General features: G+C 42.3%; 1 non-coding gene across 1 annotated transcript; it reads right to left on the bottom strand.

Annotated features, from left to right (window-relative positions):
* Positions 1–12689: 12689 nt before the first annotated feature.
* Positions 12690–12794, bottom strand: LOC119872785. The gene has a single exon (XR_005362800.1). It is a non-coding gene; the product is annotated as a U6 spliceosomal RNA (small nuclear RNA).
* Between the last annotated feature and the right edge of the window lie 1542 nt (positions 12795–14336).

Below are 14336 nucleotides of genomic sequence, written 5' to 3'. Positions count from 1 at the left end.
AGGAAGCTTAAGGGGAAGCCCAGGTGGCTCAGCGGTTTAGTGCCGCCTTCAGCCCAGGGCCTGATCCTGGAGACCCGGGATCGAGTCCCACATCGGGCTTCCTGCATGGAGCCTGCTTCTCCCTCTGCCTGTGTCTCTGCCTCTCTCTCTCTCTCTCTCTCTGTCTCTCATGAATAAATACATAAAATCTTATATATATATATATAAATATATATATATTTTAAAAAAAAAAGCAAAAAAAAAAAAAAAAAAGGAAGCTTAAGGGGCAGCCCAGGTGAATCAGCGGTTGAGCGTCTGCCTTCAGCTCAGGGTGTGATCCTGGAGTCCCGGGATCGAGTCCCACGTTGGGCTTCCTGCATGGAGCCTGCTTCTCCCTCTGCCTCTGTGTGTCTCTCATGAATAAATAAATAAAGTCTTTTTTAAATTTTAAATAAATAGATAAATAAATAAAAGGAAGCTTAAGGGGTGCCTGAGCGGCCCAGTCAGTTGAGTGGCCGACTCTTGGTTTCCATTCAGGTTGTGATCTCAGGATCCTGGGATCAAGCCCTGCATCAGGCTCTGCGCTCAGCATGGAGTCAGCTTGAAAGATTCCCTCCGCCCCTATCCCCTGCACTTGCTCAAGTACTTTCTCTCTCTCTTTCAAAGTTTTTTAATGTTTTTTAATAAAAATTAAAGAATAAATAAAAGGCAGCCTAAGCAGAGACAGGAAGCAAGAGATAGTCTAACCTGTAGCTTAACAGTTATCCAACCATTTATTTTATTTTTAAATATTTTATTTATTTACTCATGAGAGACAGAGAGAGAGGCAGAGACACAGGCAAAGGGAGAAGCAGGCTCCACACAGGGAGCCCGACATGGGACTCGATCCCAGGGGTCCAGGATCACACCTCGGGCTGAAGGCGGCGCTAAACCGCTGAGCCACCAGGCTGCCCTATCCAACCATTTATACCTAGCATTTTTCATTTTCTCTTCAGTCAACCTGTGAGGTTGGGTAAACTAAGGTCCTTCTCCCTTTTTTTTCCTCTCCCTTTTTATCTGTTATTGACTAGATCTTTATTTATTATATTTTTTAAAGATTATTTGAGAGAGAAAGAGCAGAGCAAGTGGGAGAGAACACAAGTCATGGGGAAGGGCAGAGGGAGAGGGAGAAGCAGGCCCCTGCTGAACAGGGAGCTTGATATGGGGCTCAATCCCAGGACCCCGAGATCATGACCTGAACCAAAGGCAGACGCTTAGCCCACTAAGCCACCCAGGTGCCCCTGACCAACTCTACCTTTAAATGAGTTTTTAAAATGCACTTTTTAAAAACTTGAGGTTTTCCATACAGGAAGCCCAATGAGGGACTCAATCCTGAGATTCTGGGATCACGCCCTAAGCCAAAGCACTCAAACCACTGAGCCACCCAGGCATCCCTAAAAACTCTTTAAATAAAAATGCATAGTGATGCCTGGGAGGCTTAGCCTTTGATCATTGAGTGTCTACCTTTGGCTCAGGGCATGATCCCAGAGTCCAGATGGAGTCCCACATTGGGCTCCCTGTGGGGAGCCTGCTTCTTCCTCTGCCTGTGTCTCTCCCTCTCTCTGTGTTTCTCATGAATAAATAAAAACTTTAAGAAAAAGAAACACTTTGGGGTGCCTGGGTAGCTCAGTCAGTTAAGCGTCTGCCTTCAGCTCAGGTCATGGGTCCTGGGACTGAGTCCCACATTGCGCTCCCTGCTCAGTGGGGTCTGCTTTTCCCAATCTACACGCCCCGCCCCCCCCCCCCCCCCCCGCCACCGACTTGTGCACGCACCCTCTCAAATAAATAAAATCTCTTTTAAAAAGGAAAAGAAACCTACACCTAAGAATCTTATTCTGTTAATCCTGATTTTAACAGTGTGGAGTTTAATTGTGAAAAATACCACTTCAGAAATAAGCATTTTGAAATACATCTCAAATTTTTACCATCCAGCTGTCTGTGCTCAGCAAGCGTGGCAGTTTAAGAGACCTCTCAAAATCTTTCACTTTGCTGAATTGATGCTGTTAGAATGGTTTCTTTCAAAACTCCAGTGTCTACTTACGCCTGAGTCCTTGAGCATGCACTTAAGCAAGAATTAACAAAACAGTTGTCTGCTATCACACCAGCAGAGGCCAGAAGAGAGCTGTTTTTAGAGAACACTCCCTGGAAAGTAGAGGATAAATAGGAAGGACTATGATAAAAGAAACTTTATAAGGTGAATAAGATATGAATTAGAACCTTTGGTACAGTAAGAAAGATTCACTGGGCAAAAATGGGCAGCGGCAGTAATTCATGGTCCTAAAAAAAAAACCAAACCGTGTTTATTTACCATGTGTTAGGTATTTGGGGATATAAAGGGATATGTGAGACCTTGTTATTACTCAGTAGGAAGCCAGACATAAACATATAAAGATGCCTAAGAGGTTGAAGAAACTTAGACTGAATGAAAAAAAAATAGTAAGGATAATTAGAATTCAAACTATGCCTCAGGATAAATTAACCCAGAGAAGCAGAAAGGAAAAGATAATGCACTCCAAGTTGGGAAATTCACCTAAATGTGTAAATGATAACATACCAATTCAGAAGGGGTCCTAGACAGACTTGGTTTTATCTCCTCCCCTCATAATGAGGAAACAGAACCCCAAAGAGAATTAGTGACTTGCCAAGATTACAGTGGGCTAGAACTAGAATGTAGTCTGGGACATCCTTATGGTGCTCTTTCCCCTTCCTAAGTGCTGAAGGCCTACTTCCTAGACATGTGTTACAGCTAGAGAGCAGAGCTAAGGGGGTATCAATAAGAGAAGCAGTACACTCTGTCCTAAAGGCAAGACTAAACAGTTTACAACCATCAGAAAGGATGCATACTTAGTTAGCATTTACACTGACCTGGATGGAACTGGAGGGTATTATGCTGAGCGAAATAAGTCAATCAGAGAAAGACAATTACATGGTTTCACTCAGGTGGAATATAAAAAACAGCACAGAGGATGATAGGGGAAGGGAAAGAAAACAGCAATCATCAGAGAGGGACAAATCGTGAGACTCTTAACTATAGGAAACAAACTGAAGGTTGCTAGAGGGGAGGGGCATGGGGGATGGAGTAACTGGGTGATGGGCATTAAGGAGGGCACATGATGTGAGGAGCAGTGGGTTTACACGCAACTAATAAATCATTGAACACTACATCTGAAATGATGTTCTGTGTGTTGGCTAATTGAATTTTTAAAAAAGACTAAAGAGTTTAGACTTGAGTCTGCGGGTCCTGTAGTTTTCAAATCATTAGTAATATCCCTTTATTAAAATTAAATCTTACACAGAATCCAAATAAACAATGATATTTTAAAGTCCTAAGTTTATTTCAAGCATCCAAATTTAATAAACCTTTGCGTATAAATCCAATCAGCAAGACTAAATAAATTCAAAATTATGGTGAAATGATTATGGATGGCAGAGGACATAAGCCTCATTATCCATGATATTCCAGTAAAACGTTTGCCATACCCCAAACCAATTGAATCAGACTCTCTGGGGATAAGGTCCAGGCATCAGTACTTTTTTAAAAAGCTCCTTAGGTGATTCTAGTGTGCAACCAAATTTAAGAACCACTGCCCTATGTCACTGTTGGAGGTTAGTTTGATGTTATTCAAACTTTCGTATACATCAAAATCACCTGAAAGACTATTTACACCAAAACTATCAACCCCACCACAAAGCAGAGAGGGGCCCAAAATTTACATTTTTTTCTTGCTCCCAGGTGATGCTGATGCTGCTGGTACAAGGATCACAAGTACTTAATCATAAAAGTCACCCAGATGCTTAATAAATAGAGATTTTTAGGCTCTTCTTTTCTGGATTTTGATTTGGGTATAGCCTGAGCATTTAGAAATCTCAAAAGTTCCGGGGGAACCTGGGTAGTTCAGTCAGTTAAGCATAGGACTCTTGGTTTCAGCCCCAGTCATGATCTTAGGATAGTGAGATCAAACCCTGTATGGGGCTCCAAGCTTAGCAAGGAGTCTACTTGAGATGCTCTCACTCTACCCCTCCCCCCACTCACGCATGCACTCATGCACATGCACAGTCTCACTAATATAAATAAAATATTTTTAAAGGAATAAGGACTTTTGGGCAGCCCGGGTGACTCAGCGGTTTAGCGCCACCTTCAGTTCAGGGCGTGATCCTGGAGACTCGAGATGGAGTCCCACGTCGGGCTCCCTGCATGGAGCCTGCTTCTCCCTCTGCCTGTGTCTCTCCCTCTCTTTCTCTCTCTCTGTGTCTCTCATGAATAAATAAATAAAATATTTTTTAAAAATAAAGGAATAAGGACTTTTTATTATTTTTTCAGATATTTATTTGAGAGAAAAGGAACACAAGCAGGGGGAAAGGCAGAAGGAGAGGGAAAAGTGGACTCCCCACTGAGCAGGGAGCCTGATGGGAAGCTTAGCTGGGCTCAGGACCTAAGCTGAAGGCAGACACTTAACTGACTGAGCCACCTACATGTTCCATAAATAAAATCTTTGAAAAAATATAAAGTTCCAGATATTAGGATGAGACAAATCTAAGAAATTTCTCTTAAACAACAGAAAACTAAGTAGCAAAATTTTAAACTTCCAGCATCCCCTTGACTAAAAAATTTTGAGCTGGCTAATGATGCATTGATTTAGGTAGAATTATCAAGTTAGCAATATTTGTAAGATGATTTTTTTTCTTTTTTTTTTCCTTCTTTTTTTTGGGGGGGGGGGGGGGTCAGGAGTAGTCAGGCATCAAGTGTACAAGAAAAAAAAATTCAGTAATCTGTTATAATATTCCAAGCACAATAAAGAGCAGCTAGGCTAAGATGATGGCAGGAGGAATGGGGGGGAGAATGTAAGCAACTACTTCATGGTTGTAGTTTACTGTGGCAGCTGAGGATACAAAGATGAATATGATACCTATCACCAACTTAGTGCTTAGAAGGGATATCATGAAGTAAGAATCAATTGGACAATGTCTCCCACTGGAAATGAGAAGAGACGCTTGCTCCACATGGTATTTATAATGGTAAAACTTTAAAAAACAGATGAATTCGTCTGTAATTCTGAAGTGAACATTTTTACACATTAAAGAATTCAGCAACAATGACATAATAGATATTTACCCAACAAAAAATAATTTATTGAATCATAGGCCAAAAAAAGAAAAACCCCACAAAATATAGGACAATTTTATTGGGCTGTTAACAGTTGGCTTGGAATATCTCTCCTAATGCATTCCCTAGTATTGTTGTTACTCTCCACTCAAGCTCAGGAGTACACATTATCATCCAGTTGGAGATTTGCCCAAGAGATCTGCCTTTTTTTTCTTTTCTTTTATCCTTTATTCACTTATTCCCTCAGCTAATCATTCATTCACGTTTACTGACTCTGGGCCCTTTTCATTGTCCATTAACATTTCCACCAAAGGCTGGCAGGACTAATAAATGTGAAACTCAGACCAACCTCAGACCATCAATCTATTTTGACAAGATATTTGGGAGAAAAAGTGCTCTCAAAGTATGAAGGATGACTTGGATTTCCAGTGGACCAGGCAATGGCCTAAAAACTTAAGTCAATAATTCTCGGGAAAATAGAGATAAAGGCAAGCTAGAGAAAGTCTCTAAAATTAACTTAGAGAAAGGTATTCAGGTTTCCAGGCAGGATCCATTCAATAAAAATCACTCTTTAAATGCAGTAGAGATCTGCTGAAACAACCCCAGATAGAGATTCTAAGGTTCCAGGGAGAGGAGATCCCTTGAAGAGGGAAGCTGACAGTGTTTCTATGGGATGGGAGGCTGAGCAGTCCAGGCTTCGTCCATCAGAGGAGGCTGAGAACCCAGTGGAACTGCTGGTAGTCTCACAATGCTGGACGGACAACCCTGGAAGCTTTACATTACAACTTTTCCCTCAAGATGTATATCAAATGTTGAAATAATACAGGATGAGAGGCTAAAAGTTATACTGTAATCCTCTTTTGGGGAAAATTATTAAAATGGTATATTTATATTTTACCATAATGAGAAAATTTTAAAAACAGTTTTGACCAGACTCATTCTGCTAAAGAAAGCAACAATAAAGTTCAGGACCTGCCACAGGAAGGTGCCTGGTTAATGCCCCAGACTTCTAATTGAAAGACCAGGAGGGCTATGATGTCGGAATCGGCTAACAAAGGCAGGCTTTGCCTCGCCAGCACTGTAACCCCACTTGCCCTCCGCTTAGTCCCTGGTTGGACTGAGATGCTCAGTCTCCACCCTGCCTGACAGAGGAAAGTGGGAGTCCTCTCTGGAGGAATATAACATCATATCTGGAGCCTCACAGTGTTCAGCATTCCATTAAAAAAAAACTCTAGACAGGTCCCTGGCTGGCTTAATCCATAAAGCGTACAACTCTCCACCTCAGAATCATGAGTTCAAGCCCAAGGTGGGTGTGGAAACTACTTTAAAAAATAAACAAATTCTAGACAAGCCAAAAGACAGGACCCTATAGCCGAAACCCAGCGGTGAAAACAGACTCACAGGTGATCCAGATACTAGAGTGAATAAAGACTTCAAGATCACTGATGAAAAGAGAGGAAATCTGAGAAAATCAATTTTTTAAAAAGACAATTTCACCAGAAAATTAAAATCTATGTTAAAAACCTTTAAAAAAAATTCTAGAATTGAAACATATAATACCTGAAATTAAGAACTTGATCACTTTAGACACAGCAAAAGATAAAATCAGTAAACTGGAATATAGGTTAATAGAAAATTTCCAAACTGAAGCAAAGAGATTAAAAAACAAGAAGGGTAGGGGCCCCTGGGTGGCTCAGTCAGTTAAGCAGTCTACTCTTGTTTTCAGCTCAGGTCACGATCTTGGGGTCGTGAGATCAAGTCCCACTTAGGGCTCCATGCTCCACTTGGGATTCTCTCTCCCTCTCCCTCCACCCCTCCTGCTGCTCGCTCTCTCTCTCTCTCAAATAAAAAATAAATCTTAAAAAAAAAGGAAGATAAAGAGCCTAAGAGACCTGGGACTCATTGAATAATTCAAATGAGCTATGAGAATAATTCAAATGAGCACATGTAAATGGACTCTCAGGAGAGAATGGGCAGAAGCCATAGCATAGTTCTGTTGAGCCTTTCCTAAAACGAACAAATGACACCAACCTTCAAATCCCAAGCAGCAGACACACAAATCCAACCACAGCTGGCCATATAATGGTGAGACACCAGAAATCATGAGAAAAATCTAAAAGCAGCCAGAGGAGGGAAAAATACATTACCTTCAAATAATTCACAATGAGATGGCTGATTTCTTAAACTGGAATCCAGGTGACAGTAGGATGACTAATTTAAATTGCTGAGAGAAAATAAATGATAACTTAGAACTCTATGCTCAAAGCATCTTTCAAAAGTAAAAGACAGTTTCAAAGAAAAGCTGAGAAAATTCATCACCCAGCAGACTTGCACTAAAATAGTGTCCTAAGTCCTTGAGGTCAAAGGAAAATGATTACAAACAAAAACGTGGAAATACAGGTAGGAATGAAGAGCATCGGAAATGATAAATATGAACTTAATATACTGACTGTCAGACATTTTAACAAGTGGATTTTTTTAAGAGATAGAGGATGGGAGGGGCAGAGGGAGAGGGAGAAGGAGAGAGAGAATCTTAAGCAGGCTCCATGCCCAGTGCAGAGCCCAATATGCGGGCTCCATCTCACAACCCTGAGATCATGACCTGAGCTGAATTCAAGAGTCAGCTGCTTAACCAATTGAGCCACCCAGGACCCCCATCAAGTGGATTTTACAGGAAGTTAGCATTAAGCTCAAGAAAACCACAGATAAAAAAACTGCAAAATGGGGATCCCTGGGTGGCTCAGCGGTTTAGCGCTGCCTTTGGCCCAGGGCGTGATCCTGGAGTCCCGGGATCGAGTCCCGCATCAGGCTCCCTGCATGGACCCTGCTTCTCCCTCTGCCTGTGTCTTTGCCTCTCTCTCTCTCTCTCTCTAGTCTCTCATGAATAAATAAATAAAATCTTAAAAAAAAAACTGCAAAATGTCCTGCTGAGCAAGTATCTGATGGGAAGTTTCAAAGTATCATAGGATAGGGGTGCTCATTCAGTGAAGCATGCAAACTCTTCAAAGGCTTTAAGTTTGAGACCTCCATTGGCTTTAGAGATCACTTAAAATTTAGGAAAAAGTATCACTGGATAAAAAGTGAATGCTGGAAATAATCTAATTCAACCGTTCATAAATAATTTGAGGGTATGTGATTAGTTGTCTTTTTTTCTACAGGTGAAGAGATAAATTTGAAATTTGGAGTTATAAATGACAGCTGCAATGTTATGCCAGCTTTATTTAGTATAAAAGTTATTTCTGGGGATGCCTGGGTGGCTCAGTGGTTGAGCATCTGCCTTTGGCTCAGGCCATGATCCTGGAGTCCTGGGATCCAGTCCCCACATCAGGCTCCCCACGGGGAGCCTGCTTCTCCCTCTGGCTATGACTCTGCCTCTCCCTCTCTCTGTCTCAAATAAATAAATAAATAAATAAATAAATAAATAAATAAATATCTTGAAAAAGAATAAAAATTAAGGTTATTTCCATATTTTCATTGCTCAGCGTCAAGATTATCTTGATCCACATAGGTAAGTTGTTGTTAATGGAAAACATTTTTAACATCTATTTTGTATCACATAGGACGCTATTCTATTAACTAATCCAAAATCTTGAAGAAGAAGAATAAAGCAATTTCAGGGCAAAGGTGAATCATTTATAATACCAAACAAGGGGGCAGCCCTAGTGGCTCAGCGGTTTAGCGCCTGCCTTCAGCCCAGGGCGTGATCCTGGAGACCCAGGATCGAGTCCCACGTTGGGCTCCCTGCATGGAGCCTGCTTCTCCCTCTGCCTGTGTCTCTGCCTCTCTCTCTCTCTCTCTCTCTCTCTGTGTGTGTGTCTCTCTCATGAATAAATAAAAAAAATCTTTAAAAAAAAATACCAAACAAGGGCTTATATTTCTTACATAGATAGAACAAGTCACATAAGTAGCCAAAACTTTCCAAAACTGTGTGTATTAATACCCACTTGTCTAACGGATTATAGGATGGTAACAAATGCAACAGAGCCTTGTTCACTATTGTTCAATACGCGTGGTACAGTTGTGACGGGTACCGTCTTTGTTGTGCTGTTATCTGTGAGCAGACATGACCAGGCCAAATTTTTTAAATGGCTGTGTAAACTTCCTAATTGATTCCACATTTTTTAAAGAACTTCTAATATATGCCCAGAGATAGTAGGGAAAGCTTTATTCTGAGTTGCCACAAAATTTGAGTTAATCTAGCAGTACAAGTTAACTCCTTGCTATCCAATTTATCAGAATTTTATATATAACATGGTTGCATGGCATTTTTTAAAATTACAAGCTTTTAATAGTTTTAAATGTGGTTTTTAAAAATAAAGTAAAAAAAATAAAAATAATAAAGTCAGAGTTAAACACTTAGGAGCCTGAATACCTGTATTCTTTTTGAAAACTATTGTTTCTTTTTTATAACAATTTTTAAAATATCAATTAGGGGCACCTGGCTGGCTCAGTTGGTAGAGTGTGCGACTCTTACTCTCGGAATCATGAATTCAAGCCCCACATTGGGCACAGAGCCTGCCTAAAAAAATAAATAAGTAAGTAAAATTAAAAAATTAATTAGGGGCACCTGGCTGGCTTAGTTGGTGGAGCATGCAACTCTTGATCTCAGAGTTGTAAGTTCGAGCCCTATGATGGGTGTAGAGATTACTTATTAAAAATAAAATCTTTTTTAAAAAATAAATAAAATAAAATATTAATTAATTAAAATAAGAATATCTGAAAGCTGAAATTTACACTGAAGAACTTATTACCAAAATGGTGAAAAAAAATCACAACATATCACCTATTTTACTCAGAAGTCCAGGGTTCATTTCTTTTTTTTTTTTTTTTTAAGATTTATTTATTTATTCATTCAGAGAGAGTGAGAGAGAGGCAGAGACCAGGCAGAGGGAGAAGCAGGCCCCATGCAGGAAGCCCAATGTGGGAATAAAATCTTCAAAAGCAAAAACCAAATATTTAGTGGGCACCTGCATGGCTCAGTGGTTGAGCGTCTGCCTTTAGCTCAGGGCGTGATCCCTGGGTCCTGGGATCGAGTCCCACATCATGCTCCCCACAGGGAGCCTGCTTCTCCCTCTAACTCTGGCTCTGTGTGTCTCTCATGAATAAATAAATAAAATATTTCTAAAAAAATTAGTAAGTGACAATGTCCCTGTCACTGTTGTAGGTGCTGGTGATTCAGCAGAGAGCAAGCGAAAGCAAGTCCCTGCTATCTCTGAATTACATTCTAAAAGGTGGTGTTGGCTCTTTTGATAGGAGCCTTCAGGGAAGGCTTCAGTAGGGAAATCAGAATGAAGTGAGGCACTGAGCCACAGGAATACCTGGGGGGGGAAGAGGTTTCCAAGCAGAACAGTAGCATAAAGGCTTTAAGGTAGGAGTATGTAGTATGCTGAGCCCTCATTATCTGGAGCAGAGCAGATATCTGGGGTTATCTGGTGGGAAATATGGTCAGAAAGGAAAGCAAGGACAAGATGGTGTAGAGCTTTGTGCCCAGAAAGGACTAGATTTTTAGTCTGAGATGAGAAACCATTAGGGGATGGAATGTGATGTGACCTGACCTGTTAAAAGGATTATTCAAGCTGATGTGAGGAAAGGCTGAGAGGGGGTAAAAGTGGGAGTGGGGCGTCTTAGATGAATGCAGCTGGTGGTGGTTTACGAGGCTGAGCAATGGAGCTGAGCATCAGTAGGAGTCACCAGGCGACTTAAAAGGGTGCAAGGGAAACCGAGTCAAGGATGGCTCCAGAGTTTCTAACTTGCACAGCGAGGTGAAAATGGAGAAGTGAATTTGGGATGGCGTGACAGGAATTGGTCTTGGACATTGAGATGCACAGGCATGAGGCATGAGGCTTGCCAACTGAATGGCTTCCGACTTTGAAGTTCAGGGAAGAAGCTAAGGTGGGAAAAGCCAGCCTGGGAGTCATCTACCTCCAGGCACTATTGAAAGCCTTTGGTGCATGAGGTCACCAATTTTGGTTGTAGATAGAAAAGAGAGGAGTCTGGAAAGCTTGAGTTACATTACGGATGTGTCAGACTGTACCCACGGAACAGTCTGGATGGGAAGGATTACCAGAGGCTTCTAGCAACAGAGACACTAGATTATAGGACAGGATGGCAGGAATCCTGATGGCCCCTTAGGGCAAGTGGATAATTGGTTGTAATTATAGCCTCCTTCTTGTCCCTCTCAGGAAGTTTGTATGGAGGGTGGGTAGGGTTGGAGGGGTGTTGGAAATAGAGGGTGCTCTACCTGGGGCAGACTGGGTTTCCCAACCATGAGGCATAAGAGCTCGAGTCCAAGGGTCAGGCTCCCTCCCCTACAGGCTGAAGTCTGGCCTTTCTAAACCACCATAGGCTGCACCAGCATGGAATGAACAACAGGGAGCCTGTCCCTCAGCTACTGCTTCTGTGCCTGTGCTTCCGTACTAGACACACTTGGAAAAGGCCTGTTTGTGTGCAGTTGGGTCAGACAGCCTTGTTCGGGTGGCATGTGGCAGGCTGCAGTCCAATACTGCTGGCCCCGTAGCCCTCTTTCTCCATTACATCAGTGTGCGTGTCTATCTTTATTCTGATCTAGTATGTGCTGACATTACCGTTTGAATCTCAAGGAACAATGGCATTTCCTTTCCTTCCAAGTTCCTAAACAGGATCTCACTGTGGCCCCCAACTCCTGCTAGCTCACTTGAGAGGGTTTGTTGGGCATTTCCAGGGATCCTTAGACAATACCTGACCGTGAAATAAAAGACAATAATACAGTCAGGTAGTGATGTCAGGAGGGGAGACAGCTAAGACAAGCTTGGTGACTTCTACACACACACACACGCACACACGCACACACAAGAGCAAAAGAGGGATACAGTCTTTTGGAATTGGATTAGACTTTGTTGGCAAAACTTGGAGTTATGCTTCCTGTTTTCTAATGCTCGTCCTTAAAATAGCTACTTGAACAATATTGAATTATCTTCATGGGATCCCTGGGTGGCTCAGCAGTTGAGTGTCTGCCTTCGGCCCAGGGCGTGATCCTGGAGTCCCAGGATGGAGTCCCACATCGGGTTCCCTGCATGGAGCCTGCTTCTCTCTCTGCCTATGTTTCTGCCTCTCTCTGTGTGTCTCTCATGAATAAATAAATAAAATCTTTTTAAAAAAAGAATTATCTTCATAAGCAGTGCTTTTCTGCACCCTCCACATGACCCTGCAAACACCCTGCCCTCCGGTCTCTAACACACTGCTGCTGCTGAGAGTGGGTCAGACCAAGGACAATGGTACCATGTTGAAGCTGGCAGTGGTGTGTGGCGCTTCTGCACAAAGCCACACTAGGAGGAGGCAAGGGCTTGCTCTTTCTGATCCCATTTTGTTTTGTTTTGTTTTTTAAAGATTTATTTATTTATGATAGACAGAGAGAGAGAGAGAGACAGAGAGAGAGAGAGAGAGAGAGGCAGAAACACAGGAGGAGAGAGAAGCAGGCTCCATGCCGGGAGCCCGATGCAGGACTCGATCCCGGGACTCCAGGATCGCGCCCTGGGCCAAAGGCAGGCACTAAACCGCTGAGCCACCCAGGGATCCCCTGTTTTGTTTTTTAAACATGAAACACTTTATGAATTTGCGAGTCATCCTTGTGCAGGGGCCACGCTAATCTCTGTATGGTTCCAATTTTAGTATTTTATGCTGCCAAAGCGAGCACTCTGATCCTGTTTTAAGACAGCTTTTTGGGAAGGTGGGGGGGGGGGGCACACAAAAAAAAAGACAGCTTTTTGTGTAGATTCATTAAACTCACAAACGGTACAGCAGGAATGATGCTCAGGGCCCAACATAGTGCCTTAAACATAGAAGGCTTTAATATACTTTTGTTGAATGAATGAGTGATGACTGAGTCTGAGAACCAGAAAAACTGGTACTTACTCCGAGTCTGCTAACACTGCACTGTGTTACCTGTTGTCTCTTTGCCTCTTTGGGCTTTAAGATCCTCATCTATAAATGAGGATTAGATAATATGACCTTTGAGGCCCCACCTAGCTTCATCAGCTTCTCACAATTAGATAATCAGCACCTTTCAGGAGGGCAGAATGGAAGGGGTTAAAAGCATGGCTGTCAGGGCCAAACAAACCAGGACAGTAGTTCCAGCCCCATCACTTAGAGTATAACATGGCCAGTGCACTCTGACTCTCCGAGCATTCTGTACTTCCCAGCCACAAAGCTATCATGAGGACTGAATGAGATGCTGCAGGAGTCTCCTATAGTGCCTGGCACACAGTTACTACTCAATCATTGAGAGTCGTTGGTACCATCATTGTCAATATTGAAGAGACAGTGGTGACGAATCAGAAAGGAGGCTTCTTGGAGAAGTCAGAATTTGAGCTGGGCCTTGAAGACTAGTTAAGGTATATAGACAGACTTGAGGAGCAAAGTGGGAAAGGGGGTTTCATAAGGGAAAGGGGGTCATATGAGCAAAGGCCTGGGAGCACTAGAGGAGGAGGGGTGCCAGGTTGTGATGAGGGCTGCAAGGAGATGACAATTAACCAGGTAGCAGTGTCCAATAGGGAAGTCACAGCCCATGGGACACACAAGAATGCCCCTAAGTCAGGATCTTTAAGTAAAATTGAACAAATGATACTAAAACTCTAAGGCCCTGAAACCTCCCTACATTCCAAATGTTCACACTCTGGAGGAGGGCCACAGAGCAAGTAACACTTGGCCATAGAGTCATTTCATACACTGTGATTTTTTTAAAGACTCCCATCATTTTTTTTTTAATTTATTTTTTATTGGTGTTCAATTTACTGACATACAGAATAACCCCCAGTGCCCGTCACCCATTCACTCCCACCCCCCGCCCTCCTCCCCTTCTACCACCCCTAGTTCGTTTCCCAGAGTTAGCAGTCTTTACGTTCTGTCTCCCTTTCTGATATTTCCCACACATTTCTTCTCCCTTCCCTTATATTCCCTTTCACTATTATTTATATTCCCCAAATGAATGAGAACATATAATGTTTGTCCTTCTCCAAATGACTTATTTCACTCAGCATAATACCCTCCAGTTCCATCCACGTTGAAGCAAATGGTGGGTATTCGTCGTTTCTAATAGCTGAGTAATATTCCATTGTATACATAAACCACATCTTCTTTATCCATTCATCTTTCGTTGGACACCGAGGCTCCTTCCACAGTTTGGCTATCGTGGCCATTGCTGCTATAAACATCGGGGTGCAGGTGTCCCGGCGTTTCA

This window comes from Canis lupus, chromosome 7 (genome assembly GCF_011100685.1).
Source record: "Canis lupus familiaris isolate Mischka breed German Shepherd chromosome 7, alternate assembly UU_Cfam_GSD_1.0, whole genome shotgun sequence".
Classification (NCBI taxonomy): domain Eukaryota; kingdom Metazoa; phylum Chordata; class Mammalia; order Carnivora; family Canidae; genus Canis; species Canis lupus.
Note: the sequence above shows the minus strand (reverse complement) of the source record. Positions and strands in the feature narration are given on the sequence as shown.